This window comes from Sylvia atricapilla, chromosome 19, assembly GCF_009819655.1.
Source record: "Sylvia atricapilla isolate bSylAtr1 chromosome 19, bSylAtr1.pri, whole genome shotgun sequence".
Lineage (NCBI taxonomy): Eukaryota > Metazoa > Chordata > Aves > Passeriformes > Sylviidae > Sylvia > Sylvia atricapilla.
The window spans coordinates 8,987,684-9,004,007 of record NC_089158.1 but is presented as its reverse complement, the minus strand read 5'-3'; the positions used below and the strand labels follow the sequence as shown (position 1 = coordinate 9,004,007).

Sequence of the window (16,324 nt, the reverse complement as noted above, 5' to 3'; positions counted from 1 at the left end):
CTCCCCTCACACCATCGCTCATGGCTGATTACAGGAACTAAAGGCAAAAGCAGAGGTCCAGGAGGAAGCCATTTGTACAACTCATCCTATTAGATGTGGGCGCCGGCGATTTCCCTCAGCCCGTCTCCGAAGGGGGATGTGGGTGGGAAGATAATGCACTTGGATATTAAATACTTAATATGTCACTAAGGCTTAACAGCCACAGCCAAGTGGTTTAAACCTGAGCTAACCTTCCCTGAACTACAAGGAACAGAGGGAGGCTCCTGGGACAGCCCTTGCAGGAGGAGATGGAATCTCCAGGAGCAAAGAAAGATGCTTCGGGACCAATGGGACAAATGATGTAACTCAGATTTGGGGTGAAGCATGGAGCAGGGTCCAGGGGGGTGGGCTGTGCTCCCAAAGGCAGTGCCAACACCAGAGTGTGTCCCAGAGAGCCACTGTGCCCAGCCTGTGCCCATGGCAGCCCCAGTGGGCAGCACGTACAGCGCAGCCAGTGCCACCCACGCCTGTGACACACACAACAGGGCATCATTCAGCCGGCACGGTGGGTGGTTCTTGTCCCACCTACAAAATGAAGGCTAAAATTCAAATACCAAATCTAAACAGCCAAGGCAAGGAGAAAAGAGCCTCTGGGGATGTCAGTCTGAGCTCGCTGAGGCAGCTGAACCACTGCCCTGGGTACGAAACCATCCCAGACTCACGAGATCATTCCTCCCCTCAACAACTTTTGCTAACTTGGAGAGTCAGTCCAACTACATCCAGTGACAGACAGGAGAACAGTCCTTCACCCCATCCCATCTCCCCTTTTCATACCTTTTGAAACAAGTTCCAAGCAGCTCCTTGCTACACCTCATCCCAGGCTTCCTCAAATGGCGTTGCAAGCATTGGGAACTTGGGTTTTTCTTCAAAAACCGCCAGCAAATCTCTCCTTTTTGGTTTTTTTTCCCCCCAAACTGACATATCCATCCATGCTGGTGGCTGGTACCACCAGACACAATTCCTAAGCTCCCAACCCACCTCCTGTCACCTGGACACCAGGAGGGAAAACTTCTCCCAGCAAACACCAGAGCTGCCGGCACGTGCGCCGGGGCGGGCACCAGGGCGTGCCAAATATTTCCATTGCTAATGCTACACCTTGGGTCTTACACAGCATTCCTGAGGCACACAGGAGAGGTCAGGAGCAGGCTGCAGGCTGGGGAGGGGACACCAAAGCATCCAAACAGCACAAATCCCTGAGGCACAGCCAGGGGAGGCTGCAGGAGCATGGCTCCGGTGGGGCTGGCACTTGGTGATGCTTCATAAACACAATTAATTATATAAATTGCAACTGAACTGCATCTACAGTGCTTCAAGGATTTTTTTTGGGGGGGGGGGAAATACCACCTGGGAGGTGTGAGAAAGAACCAAGAAATCATGAGTGTCACTTTATAGAACCTTACTAGAAGCGCAAGGAATATTTTTGTTTAAAGTCACTTGCAACACTTTGCACTGTGGACATCACCAATGTGCCACTGGAGTTCTCTGTGCTTTGATGATGGTCAAGCAAAAAAAAATACATAAATTCAGCTCAGTGCTCTGCCCAGCTGTGCTGGGGTGACAGCCTGGACCAGACACACAGAGGCTGCAGGTTCTCTTGGTTTCTCCACCCCCTCCAAGTCGTGCTGCCCTCCTGTCCCTCTGCAAAGAGTTAAGTCCTCCCTCCTGCATCATTCCTCCTGCCAAATGCAGATTAGTCAGCAACTACTGCAGGATACACCTCTCCTAAGGCACTCACAAACAAAGCAACAGCCAGTTTGGGATCTTAAAGGGAAGGTAAATGAGGAAACTTCCGAAACCTGATTGCAAAAATATTCATGAAGGTGCCCTGTGGTTCAGGTACCTCCAGCTGCTCTGCTGAAGCTGCCACTGGCTCCCGAGGGAATGCAGAGGTGTGGAGGACACTAAATCAGTGCTGCAAGCTGGAATTAGAATCCACCAGTGGATCTGAAAACTACCCAGAGCCAAACCTCCAATGTGGTGACACAGTCCCAGCCCTCACTGCCCGACCCCAGGAAAAAACCTTGGGGTGGAGGCTCCCACTGCCAAACCAAAGCACTGCGAGCACCCTGGGCTCAATCTGTGTCTTTACAGTTGCACAAAGAAACCAAACACCCGGCAGTCGTCCGAAAGGCCAGTTATTAGATCACTTGAAAAGAGCTGAAATGAAATTCCCACAGGTTTTATTGGACTACTGAGATATTGATTCTGGTGTGCTTCTCGCTCAGCCTGCAGCACAGGAATTCATCCTGCTGGAAATCCCACGTGTGTGCTGGGCCAGGAGATTCACTGGGAACGACCAGGGTTGCTTTTCCTTGCTCTTTTTTCACTTCCTAGAACTTTCACTTCCCCTAAGGACATTTAACTTGACTGGCACAAACGCTGCTGGTTTCACTCAAAGGCACAAACAACCCCCGTGTGTCAGAAGACACCCCCAGCTCATCTGACCAGCTGAGCTGGGACAAGGATGGGTCACACTCTGGCAAGGCCTCCCCCACTGCTGCCATTTTTTGACAATTTTGGATGCCCATCCCCAGTTCTCTCAGGTTATAAATTCACGCCATGCCTCCCCACAAAACACCACCACTATAAATTATTATTTTTTTTAATAATCCCACATAAAAAGAGAGTAAAACAATTCAACCCCAGGCTGTGCTGTGTGTGCAGAGACACTCCAGAGCTCCAAGGAAGCACTTCCACAGCCCAGGCTGCCCAGTGTCCCTGTGATGTGGTGCCAGCAGCACGCTCTGTGCTTCACGCCTCGCTTCCCACGGCATGAACCCAGCCCCGGGAAGCTGCCAGCGTCTTCTCCCCAGCCCTGCAGATGTTTCAGCTCCACTGGGCTCCCTGGGCAGCCCAGCACCAGCCATCCCTCCTCTCCTGCCTGCCTTGTAAAGCCCTGAGCAGGGAGAGGGGAGTGCTGGGCAGGCGGCAGCTCTGCGGCTTCCACGGATCTGTTCACCCTTTTTCTTTTCTTTTTTTTTAATATATATAAATAAAAATTAATGCTTGCAGCATAAACACAAGCTGGGCTGGTACTCCACTCCTCCCTTGGCGGGATGTGCTCATCCCTTGACTTCCAGCTCAGCCAGTGCTGAGGTGCATCACTGTCTGGACAGCAGCACACCCACCCTCCCCAAACCCCAAACCCCGTCCCCATGCTGGCAAGGAGAGTGCTCCTCCCTAAAGGACATGCCCTTCCCGATTTATCCACCATCCCACAGGAGGTGAAAAGTTCTTGGACAGCACAGGCAAAGCTCTGGAGAAGGTGTCCAGGAGTGTGTAAGGCTTGGGCTGACCAGCACAGAGTGTTCTGGAGGGACTGAGCACAGCCCATGGCCCTGATGCAGCCATGGCACGGATCCTGGGAGCTGTGTGGTGAGTCAAGAAGTCCTGATGTTGGATTCACTACACAGCCTGTGAATTAGTCAATCCTCCTCTTTTGCCTGGGGAGGGGGGGCTGGTCCCAATTCAAATATTGTGTAAGCTGAAAAGGAGCCTCTTATTAAAAAAAAAAAAACAACCTTACCAAACAAACCCAAACAGATAAAATGCAGAAATACTATCTTGGAGGGACTAGGGAAAGCTGAAGAGCAATAATGACAAACGATTCCTTGCTGCTCTCCCATTGCCTTCCTCCCAGAGCCTTAAAAAGGCTTCTCACCATCCTGCTCCAGCCCTGCTCACGTTACACTGGGATCAACCAAAGCAGAGTCCAGTGCTGGTGTCCTGCCCAAGGTCACGGTGACAGGCAGAGCCCAGGAGCAGCCCAGCCTGGAGCTTCCCAGGGCTCTGCCCCAGCCTCTGAGCCCAGAATTCCCACATTCCCAGGCGTGACCTGGGGGACACACGCGGCTGGGGAGTGATGGAGCAACGGGGCTGGGTTCTGTTGGGTTCATTTCCACAGACACCGTGCAGAAAGAGAAGGCAACCTTCTCAACTTCTCCTTTTTTTCCCAAGGCTTTTCTCTCTCCCTCCTTTTCTTTCCCCCCAGTTCTTAAAATCCAATTATAGCACGACTCTCTCAGCAGGGGTCAGTGTGGAATAAGAATCGCCCGAGTTAATGGACATAAGACCAAGAAAGATTAATGCCTAAATGGTTTCAAAAGTTGTATGATGCCGATTTCATTAACATTTTAATTGTAATGTATCTTTTTAATCTTCTTTCACACTAATGGTTTTTATATGCTTCAAAAAAGAAAAAAGAAAAAAAAAACTGCTGACAACAAAAATATCAACATACCAAAATTAACAGACGGAACTGAGTGCTGTAATGGGAACAGAATGAAACGCAGAAAACCATGTTAATGATGCATTAAGAGTAGAAACTGTGCTCAGACAAGAGTCAAAAATTCAGCCCTACCTTTGCGTGCCCTGACTTTGAAGAGGGGCACCTTTCCCCAGGTGTTCAGCACGACCCCACATTGTGTCTGCCAGGGGGAATGTGCTGAAGCAACAACCCCAGCAGCTCCACCAAATGCAGAGGTTTATCCAAAAAAAACCCCCAAAAGCTGCTGGAAATTAATCTAATTCAACCACTGTGACAGAAAGGAGCTGCTGCTGTTGTCCATCCCCTTCTCCATGGAATGGCATTACTGTGCTTGTCACCAATCCTGGGCTCAGGTACCTCGAGCACAGCACAATTCCCAGATGGGAAAGCTGCTGTTGCAACCGCCCTGCAAAATTTTATTTTACTTAATTAGAAGACAATTAAACCTAAGCCATAATGTTTCATTAAGCATGGGCATGTATTGATGATGCTAGCATGGATAAACGGAGGCACAGAAGGAGCAGATAATTGGGGAGCAGACAGATGAAGTTTTAAACAACTTTGGTTAGTAGAAATGAGTGAGAGAGATGGTTCTGTCACCTGCCCCGAGGCCAGGCTGCAGCTGCAAGGGTGACACAAAACCATGAAGTTTTCCTTCCCAGTTCATCAGAACTTCTTAGAAGGGAGAGGATGCAATCAGAGGGATTCAAACCTCCTTAAGTCCCATCAGGAAATCATAATCCCTAAGTCTGACACGAGGATGTGATTCCAGCCACAACACAGCTAACAAAATGCACATTCTCCTACTCAGGTTTAGTCCTTTAAGGCTGCTGCAGCTGGTGAGGTGCTGGGGGAAGCTTCTAGTGAAGAGGCACCTATGGAGAAAGGTTACTCCTGCTTGTGGGAATTTCATCCCACAGGATCTCAGCCATGGAGCAGTGCCCCTGCTGGAGGGGTCTGTACTCCCACAGGGCAGCCAGGCTCATGCATCCCTCTGGAAGTCTCCCAGCAAGCCCCACCTGCCTCCTCCCTTGGAAATCAAATCCTTTTATCCCCCTTCAAATGCATAAATCCTCACTCCCCATCTCCTTTGGGCACCTGGCCATTGCCTTCTGCATGGCACACCACGAAACACCAACCCCTCATTTATGTCTCACATTAAACCTCTGTGCACCATAATCCCATCGAGCTCAGGAGGGCCAAAACATCATCACCCCTTCTGCCCTGTCACCACTGCCCAGCATCTCCTACAGCGTCCCTGCAAGGATTGATGTTCTCTCCTGCTTCCTGCTATCTGAGTGTAAATGTTTGTCCTATGACAGGGAGAACTGGCATGTAAAACATGTCCCCCCACACAAAATGTATATATATATATATTTATCTCCCAGGCTGCCATATGCTTCCCAGTGGATAGCACGGCAGGAACAGGCGTGTGGAGCAGAGCCAGCAGGACCCTTCTCCACCTCAACCCCAGCCCCACTCAACTCCCAGCTCCTTGCAGGGGCTGAAATCCACCCCTCTGAGTGATGAAAAACACCCCAATCCATACAGCTCTGATCCCTCCCAACGAGATGCTGCAGGGGAGGTGGGGAGGGGAAAAAAAGCGAGAGGAATTTCCTCCTGTTGTTCTAACGAACGATGAATAGATGCTGATAACAGCTCCACGGGGGCCGTGGGGATGACACCGGGGAGGTGAAGTGTTTAATCTCGTCCCAGTGACTATATATGGTCACTGTGATGGAGCCACCTCCCTCTGCTCACGCTCTGCTGCCCTTGGCTCCTGGCACTGGGCTCCGCAGCAAACTGGCAGGGCCTGGGCACGGCGCCGGCGCGCCAGAAGTCAGCAGACTCCCCACGTTCCTGTGCTCTCTCTCCCCCTTTCCCAATTTTTCCTGGCTTGCAAAAAAAAGTCTTTTATCAGTTTAAAAACCGGAGAGAACGCGCAAATACTCAAGGAAAAAAAAAACAAAACAACCAAACAAACTTTAAAACGTTTTAAGAGCGCTTTGTAGAGAATTGTTGCACGGAGGGGAAAAAGTAAAACAACCCACAACCTGTCAAGTTACTTATGCCTAAATGTACATTTCATGTACATAATCACTTAGAAGTTTTATGGGGAAAAAAAAAATAAAATCAATCTTTTGGTGAAAAGTGTATCAATTTATTCAGCCCACACAGGCTGGTTTGTTAGTGCAGGGTAGTTTGTGGCTGCAATTCCTACCCCCCCAATCCATCCACCCACCAAAGGGAGAAAAAATGCACTGAAATATTTGTCTTCATAGGAAAAGGCAACAGCAAAAAAATGTACTTGACAGGCAAAAAAATTCTGTGCAAAGTCTGACATGAGGACCTCTGAAAAGCCTGAGGCCAAACTGCGCCGGCTGCGAGCAGCCCCGGGAACACACACACAGCACAAACCTCGTGCCAAGGGCTATTTATCTTCATTTTATCCCATTGAGCCACGAGCTTTCAGGGGGTCTTGGTCACTGGACCAAAGAACTGCTCCCTGTCACCGCTGTCCCAACAGCAGCAGCATCCCCCATCCCTCCTCTCCAACCCAGCTTGGAGAATCCCTGGGATCCTTCACCAGGCTGAGCTCCCCAGCAGGGAGAAGGAGGAAGCTCCACAGGCTGCTTCCATCCTCTGTCCCAGCAGTGTGATTTTTATTACCTCCGTCCCCATTTAGGAGTAACCACATGACAAAGCCGAGCGCAATCCTGCCCGGGGAGCTCGCCTGGGATCGCCTCTCCCTCCCCGGGAAACAAGGCATTTTAGCAAGTTTTCCCCTTCACAGCACAATTTGTGGCTACAAAGAATGTAAGATTTAATTTAATTTTTTTTTTTTTTAGATTCCTGTTCTGCCTCCAAACATTTGCTTAAAAACAAGTTGAACTTAAAAAATGAAAAAAAAAAAAACCCCAACAAAAAATAAACCACTAATGAATCACAGTTCCTAGCAAATGAGCAATTGCAGTTGACACAATGAATTATGCCTGAAGCAAGCTGGGAAACATATTTTGCAAATGATCTCATCCACAGGCAAACCTGGCATGACACTTGATTTGCTAAAAAAGACACAAAGCCTGTCAAAATTCCTGTCACTCCGCAAATAAAGTCAGGTAGAGAAAACCAACAGCCTCACCCTCTTTTAAGCACGCTTCACCTATTTCTCAACTGCTCTACGGGCTCGATTTAATGAAATAAAAAAAAAAACCAAACCCACACGCCCTCCTGTAGGTGTGCCCATCCCAGTGGGTGCTCAGGGCCATCGGATCCGCTGCCACTTCCCTGGATGAGGAATAAATGGGCTGGGAAGCTGCTCTTTGGATGCCAAGCACAGGCTCAGTCGATCCGAAGCCTAATTGCAGCAAGATACCACGCTCGCTCTGGCCATTAGGTATGGCAGGGAACTCACAATTCCCTTTAATTTCCTCCAGCTGAATGCCTGGGTTTGATTTCTTTCATTCCATTCAAGTAAACTCAAAGACAGGTTAGAAAAGAGGGGGGGGAAAGCCACTCAAGCGCAGCCCCCCTGTTCCTCAGCATCCCTGGAGCTGTCTGGGAGCAGTTCCCTTCGGCCCAGCACATCCCACCCTATTTCCCCACCTGAAAAGCTGCTGGCTCAGGAAACCTGGAAAAATTCAAAGCCGTGGCTGAAATCCTCCTTCTAACCCCATTTTGTCAGGCTCGAGTATTTTTAAACACAGAGCAAAGCAGGAGCCGAGTCCCAGCACGCTTTCCCAGGTTGTTCCAGGATGTTTGTCCCCAGTCCTTGTCACCCCAGTGCTGCTGTGGCAGCTCTGATCCCATCCCTGCTGATCTCACAGCCCAGCACGAGTCCCCCAGGAGGCCGGGCACGGACCAGGGCTGTGCACCAAGACAGCCTGAAATAAATATTTCCATTCCAAGGTGAGCTGGGTTGTGTCCCCAGCCAGGAAAGCACAGTCTGGAGGTTTCTCCCAAGCCAGCCCACAGCTGCCCGGGTGGATCAGGCTCTGGCAGGAGCTTTGTTGGCGTTTCTTCCCTGGCCAGCAAAGCTGCAAAGCGGCCTCACTCCTCCTGACACCTCCAGCTGGGATCTGAGCCAAAGCCCAGTCCAGAGGGACTCACCTGGATGCTCCAGCCAGGCTCAAGTTCAAGGAGAAGGGATTTTTCTTTCCTGGACTTCTGAGGATGCTCCGTGTCCCCTCCGAGCATGAGGATGCTGCCCTGTCACTGGCACCGGCCGAGAGGAGCCAAAAATCTGCCTCCAACTCCAGCAAGGTTCCCTCAGGAAAGCACAGTCATGGCTGGGGGAGCTAAAAGGCTTTTATATTGCCAGAGGTCTCCAAAAATATCACTTCCAAAGCGATCCAGCATCAACGCACGCATCTTGGCTAATGGCATCCATCTCTCAGAACAAAGGGGGGCTCTGGGAAAAGCTTGGGGAGCCCTGGACAATGTTTTGGGAACATAGCCACAGCCCAGCCAACACACAAACCACATCCCAGGCCCAAATGGGACCCCGTGCTCCACTGGCTTTACTCTGGTCTCTGTAATTCCAGCCACCTTGGGAGGGTTTTTTTTCTGACAGATTTTAAGTTTCAGAAATCCATCCCCACCCTCCAGTGTCCCAATGCAGCTTTTACCCAGTGAAGCCTTAATTAAAAGGCCTCTGCAGGAGGAAAACCCCAAAACACAGCAGCTACAGCCACAGGAGGCCATTTACTCTCAGGAGGGAGAGGATGAGACCCCCTAATTTTTTTATACGTGCCGCTTACTTCAAACCCAGGCATTCTCACCTCCATCATCCTCACCTTGGGGTCACAGCCTTACAGCGGGCAAACCCCAGCAAGTCAGGCCACAAGGAACAGCTCAGTTTTGCTCTTTTTAGTTAAAAAGCTCTCAGAATTTCGGAGCAGGCTGTGAATCCGGCAGAGAAATTTGGGGTGAGGCGTGCTAGGGATGCTGCACTTTGGAGCAGCCCTGGTTCTCCCAAGGACCCCACTGGGCAGTGTCCCCACGGAGCAGCAGCAGCAATCATCCCGGTTTGTTTACCGATCCCAGCTTCTCCTGCTGTTTAATATTTCAGCTGGAGAAGGTGAGCCGGCACGCCAGCCCCTCAATTACGCAGGGCGAGAGGCAAAAAAACACTTGGCAGGCAGCGAGCACATCAAGCTGCCCACAAGGCTCGCAAATGCCTCCGGAAAGGAGGAGGGGAGAGGAAGAAAAAAAAAAAAAAAAAAAAAAAGGAATATTCAAATTAATGAGCCGGCGGGTAATGGAGACTTGGCTGGAAGTGATCCTGCACTTCGCCGGCGGAGCAGCACGCGATGTACCGCTGCCGTTGGGTTTTCCTAGGGCAGGGAAGATGTTTGGAGAAGTCCTTGAAGCGCTGTAACTACCGCAGGCTGCGGCGGGCAGCGGAGCGCCGGCGGTGCCCCAGGCCAGCCCAGCTCCCATCCCCGGTGCTCACACCGCCGGCACAGAGGGGCACCCGCCGGGCCCCCGCCACCCCACGGCTCCCAGACCCATCCCCAAACCCCCAACCTCACCCTTCGGCCGCCTTTTGGATTTCAATCTCTTCTCCCTTTTGGGCAGCGCTCCCCTCCCCTGGGGGAGCGGAAAGTCCGAGTCCGCGCCGCACGGATCCCCTCAGCGCGCCCTCCAGCCCCACGGCGCCCCGAGGGGGTCCCCTCACAGCCCCGATCCCCACGGCGCCGCAGGAGCGCGGGGACCCCCCAAACCCCGCTCCCCACGGGGGGCACAGCCGCGGCGGATCCCCTTTTCCCCTTCCCCGCCCGGGCCGGACGCTGGGGATGTGCGCGTCCCCCCTGAGCGCGGCCCGGGCCCGCGGCGGGCTCGGCGCTGTCCCGGCCGCCGTCCGGAGGCGGGCCGGGGGTCGCGGCCGGGCCGGGCTCCCGGCGCTGCGCTCACCTGCGGGGCGCCGGCCCCCGAGGCTGCCCTGGGCCTGACGCGGCGGGGCCGGGCGGCGGCAGGAAGTGATTCCAGCCGCTCCTCACATGGACTTTCCCTGACCTCGCCCAGCAGCGCCGGCAGCCGCCGCACAGACCGGCCCGGCGGGACCGGCACCGGCAGCGCCTCGGCGCCAGGGCCGCCCGCGGGGCGGGGGCGGCGGCGGGGGGCGGCACCGGGCCCGGGGCGGCCGCGGGAGGAGCCGGGGGCGGCACCGGCCACCGACAGCCCCGAACAGCCCCGGGCACCGGCACCGGCACCGGCACCGGGAGGGGCGGGCACGGCCCGGAGCGGGAACCGCGGGGCTGCGGCCGCTGCTTCGCCTCGGGGGGGGCTCTGCTGACTTAGTTTTGTTTGGGTTTATTTTATTTTTATTTTTATTTTATTTTAATTTATTTATTTTTATTTTATTTTTGTTTTATTTTATTTTATTTCATTTTATTTTATTTCATTTTATTTTATTTCTTTTTATTTCTTTTTATTTCTTTTTATTTCTTTTTCTTTTTATTTCTTTTTCTTTATTTTATTTCTTTTTATTTCTTTTTATTTCTTTTTCTTTTATTTCTTTTTATTTCTTTTTATTTCTTTTTCTTTTATTTCTTTTTTTATTCTATTTTATTTTATTTCTTTTTATTTTACTTCATTTATTTTAATTTAATTCCTTTTTTATTTTTATTCTATTCTATTCTACTTCATTTAATTTAGTTTCATTTCTTTTTTCTATTCCATTCCATTCCATTCCATTCCATTCCATTCCATTTCTTTTTTATTTTTATTGTATTTTATTTCCATTCCATTTCTTTTTAGTTTTATTCTATTCTATTCTATTCTATTTTAAATTTTATTTTATTTAATTTTTTTTATATTATTTATTTATTTATTTTATACTTTATTAAATTTTAGTGTGCTTTTTTTTACTTTTGTCTATTTTATTTTATCTTTATTTTAGTCAATTTTGGTTTTGTTTCATTTTATTACTGCTCAATAGTTCATCTCTTTTCTTTTCTTTTTCTTTTCCTTATAGTTTTAATTCCCTTTTCCTCTTTCAGTTCTTTTAGTTCCATTTATTTCATCTGTTAATACTTTATTTAATTTTATTTTTCTCTTCTCTTTCATTTCATTATTTCCTTCCTGATTTCCTTTTCATTTCTTTTTTTTTTTTTTTTAACCTGATAATTTTTTTTTCTTTTTATTTTTCACTTCATTTAATTTTTTTTTTCCCATTCAATCTCATTCCTGTCATTTATTTTTAATCCAAGCTCAGATTGACCCACAGCTCCAGGGCTGCCCCTCTTCAACACCCTCCTCCTGCAAAAAAAGCCTTTAAAGCATCACAAAAAGCAGAGTAATCTGAGGTGGGACTGCTCGAGCCTCATGGGCACATTTCCATTCCAAATTTCATCCTGTCGCCTAAAAAAAAAAAATTAAAAAAAAAAAAAGTCCTTTTGCTTTGTTGGCTCCCTAAGCCCAAAATATTAAAATCAGCAAATTTGCATGATGAAAGTGTGCAGCGTTGGCCCTACGTCTGCTAAAGGAATTTCAAAGGAGTAACAAAAAACCTCTTTAAAGCAGGAGCCTCTTGCTGTCTGCTTTGCATGCGAGATTATGTCAGAACTTCTTTGAATCTGGAAGTTTCTTTCCTCTCGCACCCGTGAACATTCATCATTTCGAGGCTGCCGGAAAAATCTGCAGCAAAATATCCCCCATATTTTAAAAATCAGCATTGAATGCCTAGAGCTGCTCAAGGCTGAGGAATTTCATTAGCACTTGACACTTTAAAAAACAGTGTCAGGTCAGGACAAACACATTTGCTTTTCTGCTCAAGATAAATTTGGGATTTTTTTTTTTAATTTTTTTTTTTTTTTTTTTTAGAAATGATGCATGAGAAATCTGTCCCCAAACCTCGTTGTGAGGCAGAGCAGTCGTACAACCCTTCCAGTGTGACAATCCCAGTTCCCCTTCCTTGGGTTGCACTGAAACATCTCAACATCAGTTCAGCAGGAAGAAGTGATAGGAAAAGAGGGAATGGCTTCCAGCTGAGAGAGGGCAGGGTTGGAAGGGATTTTGAGAGGAAATTCTTCCTTGTGAGGGTGAAGAGGCTCTGGCTATCCAGAGAAGCTTTGGCTGCCCCATCCCTGGAAGTGTCCCAGGCCACATTGGATCCACCTGGCACAGGGAAAGGTGAAATATGAGAAATATCTCCTGCAAGAGTTTTCCTGGCATAGGAGATGTCCCAAACCACCTCCTGGGGCTACAGCACTGCTCCTTGGGGACAAACATCTCTGTGGGGTGACAGGTCCCCCTGTCCTGCCTCATCCCTGAAAATTGTCCCAGGCCAGGTTGGATCCACCTGGCACAAGGAAAGGTGAAATATGAGAAATATCTCCTGCAAGAGTTTTCCTGGCACAGGAGATGTCCCAAACCACCTCCTGGGGCTACAGCACTGCTCCTTGGGGACAAACATCCCTGTGGGGTGACCAGGACTGTCCCCTTGTCCCTCGCTGAGCACCACAGCCCACCTCAGAGCCCGTGGGGACACCACTCAGGGCACTCCTGTTGTCCCAAGGTGCTGCACTGAGCGCCTCCGTGCTCTGCCTCAGCACAGGGATGTGGGGTTTGGGGTGCCCCAGCACCTCTCTGAGCATCTCAGGAAATCCAGCCACATCCACGGAGAGCTGCAGAGCTGGAAAACAACTCCAGTTCTTCGTGCAGTGCTCCAACAGGAGAGAAAAAAAATCCCAGCTCCGTGAGTGGCCCAGGGCCTCCCCAGCTTTGAGAGGCAGCAAGAGCCTGTTAATGCTCCAGTCCAGGAGCATCCTCCCTCCCCTCAGCCATGGACATTTTAAAAATGTTCTGTGATGGAGAAAGAAACATTTCTTAAGTACCATTTGATGTCTCGGAATGGCTCCGGGGCTAGAGAAAACATGTTTATTTACTACTCTGCTGATTTTAATGCGAAAGATTGGTTCAGTGAGTAGAGGAAACAAACCAGGCAACATTTTCCATAATGTCTGCAAAGTGTTCTTGGGCTGCGGAAATATTTTCTTTCTCTCTCTCTCTTGCCTGCATTTTTTTTTCAATCTAGCATTTCAAATTGAAGAATGGCTTGAGGGCTGAAGAAATCACTTGATAAAATACCCAACATTTACATTCTTGCAGGAGAAAAGCTAACTTTTTTTTTTTTTTTCTCTCTCCATCTGAACAGTGGTTTGGTGAAGCAGAAGAAACAATCCTGCAGCATCCCAAGTCCCTTTAACCCTTTCTGGCTGCAGCTCTTTGGCTGAACTTTTGCTCTTCACTACAAAGCTTTAGGGATTTTGTTCCTTCTCCAAAATCTGGGCTCTGAGGGCATTGAAGGTGGCTAAAATACACTTTGCAGCTTGATTTCCAAGTGTATTTCTGGATGTCTGGGTGAGGGAGCCAGCCTGGCTGAGGACCAGCCCATGGCAAAGCATCAACCCCTGCACCAATATCTGATTTATTTTGTGACTTTTCAGCAAACTTGGTAATGAACAAGACCTTCTTTACTTTCTCATCTTCCTGCCCCCAGAGATGCTGGGAATGCCCCTGGACATGGCTGGGAGTGATTCCCAGCATTTTGTGGTGGTGGGGATCACCCTGAACACCCATCAGTGCAGATCCAGGCTGGAAGGGATGCTGGAAGGGAAGGCATGCAAAAATTCACAAGTCTGCTGGGAGAAACTCCTTATCCTGCAGCAATCCTACAGAGCACTTTGCAAAGCAACTCGGGGCTGAAGGCAACTCTTCCACCACCTTTCCTCCTGGAAAAATGGAGATAAAGAGGTTTGATGACAACCTGCAGCCATCCTGGGACTTCTTCATCTTCTGGCCCTGCCTCCTGTGCTGTGATATCTCCATCCTCCTCCCCGCTCCAGGGTTTCTCTCTGCTCCCATCAGGGAGCCCTGCTGGATTTCACTGGGAAAGCTCTAACCCTGCTGCAGTAAATCTCTCCTGGGTCACTGGGAGGGTCTCATTCCAGCCCTGCAGTGTTTTCAAGTCAGCCCCCAGAGCTCCCCCGGGGCTCACAATTGGCATTTTGATGGGGATTGAGCTCCCTGAACGTGGCCATGACCCTGTGAGGTGTCCCTGCCACTGCAGCTGGGACAGTGAACATCCCCCAGGGCCATTCCTGGCAGGAGGGATGGGGTGCCAACACCACATTTTGGGGCAAGCCCCTGAAATCTTTGCTCAGCCAAAGCCACAGCACCCAGGGAGATGATTCCTTACCCCGAGAAAGCCTCTAGTTTGTTGTCTTTGGTGCTGTTCAGCTCTGTCATTTTTTTCTCCGAGGGGTTTTCTCCTTGAGGCTTTGGCAGGGGTGTGATGGCTGCAGCTCCTGTGATGTCAGGCAGGAGAGGGAAGCAGTGCTGGCAGGCTGTGTCACCTCACTGCTCCGAGCAGGGCTTCCCCACATCAGCACTCACGGGATAATGGGAATCAGATGTCTGTGGAACTCCAGAATGGTTTGGAAGGGACTTTAAAGACCCCCTCAATCCAAAGCAGTGACACCTTCCACTATCCCAGGTGGCTCTGAGCCCTTTCCAACCTGGCCTTGGACACTTCCAGGGATGGGGTGAAGTTAAAGCTGTTATTTTTTATGAATAACAGAATAAATCGCTGAGTTCTTTACAAGGCTCGAGCATCGCCCTGTGCCACGCAGCTGACACGGTGCAGATGTGGATTATTTTGACTCCAGCCAGGCTTATTTGATTTACATTAAAATGATTAGGAATAAGTTAAAACAAACAGAAATGAGATGTCTCCAAGGCAGCTGCATTGTCCTGACTAAACTGGCACAAGGCTGTGTGTAAAAAGGCTTTGCTTGTTAGTAAATAGAGAAATCCTTCAGATCCTGCCGGGAGAATTGCTCCAGAAGCTCAAGGCACTGCTTGTTTCCAGCTGGGTCCCCCGAGGTGAGAGCAGGACAACAACAGAAAACCATGTATCATTGGCCTCTTTTAGTAATTATTTATTATATAATGGTGTGGTGCCTGTGCAAGTGGGAGAAGAGAAAGCCCAGCCCTGGGAAGTGTTTTCTGGCTGTGGTGATTCGAGGCAGGTACTCCCAGCCTGGCTCAGCTGAGGCTGCCAGCCTGGGAGCCTCTGACCTCCCTGGACACAGCCTGCAGACTCTTTTCCCAGGAGCAGCATTAAGACAAATTTCCATAAAAGTATCTGCTTTCATCTTAAAGACTCAACGTGCTGGTGGATGGAACCTCGTCTGGTTAATGATGCTGATATTTAATTGCCTCCAAAGCTCAGAAATGGTATTTAAGTCGAGCTGGCGCGATTCACGGGACACCACCAGCCTTGCTCTGGCTGCTTTGCTCTGTCTCTGAGCTCTGCCCATGATTTCTGCTCCCCAGATGAACCATCTGACACTTGGCTGTGGGAGCAGACATCCCCTTGGTGCCGGATCCGGGAGCCCTGGGAGGCTGAGGCAGCTCTCCAAGGGACTCACTGCTGCTGCAGCTTTGCCCTGGAGTCAGGGTTTGCTTCAAAGAGTTTGGAATATTGGAAAGGAGCTTCTCTTTTGGGTCTGGCAGAGGAGGTAAAGCTGCTCCCTGGGCACCCCTGTAATGTGGAGGGGTGTCTGTGGCCAGTCTGGGGGATTTGGGGACACTGAGCAGCACCTCATGGTGTATCTCAACCCAAATCCATGCAGAGTCTCTCAGGCCTCTCACAGAGTGTGGCTCATTTCTTTGCTACAACCATCACTTTTTCCCAAGTCCTTCTTGGTTCACAGTTTTGATTCATTTAAAGCTGACCACTCAGCTGAGCCAGTAAATGGTGCTGAGGCTCTCCCTCCAGATCCTCTTACACCCCTCACCATTTCTGATGTGGAAACACAAGCGAGCTGCCTTTAAACCAAGCTGCTCAGGTCACCCTTGGAGGGCAAATAACCCCGGCCAGGTGGAAAGGGGAGCAGGTGGCCACGTGTCTGCTCTGCAGGAGAGGATGATACCCTGGATGAGAGCATGGAACTGCCAGAGACGGAGTCAAGCGTTTGATTTTTCTGAGCTAAGCATGTAAATGAGACT

General features: G+C 49.8%; 1 protein-coding gene across 1 annotated transcript in view; it reads right to left on the bottom strand.

Moving 5' to 3' along the window:
• NACC2 (NACC family member 2) overlaps window positions 1-10,327 on the bottom strand; it is a 52,557-nt gene extending 42,230 nt beyond the window's left edge. The window contains exon 1 of the mRNA XM_066332910.1: window positions 10,223-10,327. The gene's annotated coding sequence lies outside the window, so the exon portion shown is untranslated. The remainder of the gene's footprint in view (window positions 1-10,222) is intronic.
• Between the last annotated feature and the right edge of the window lie 5,997 nt (window positions 10,328-16,324).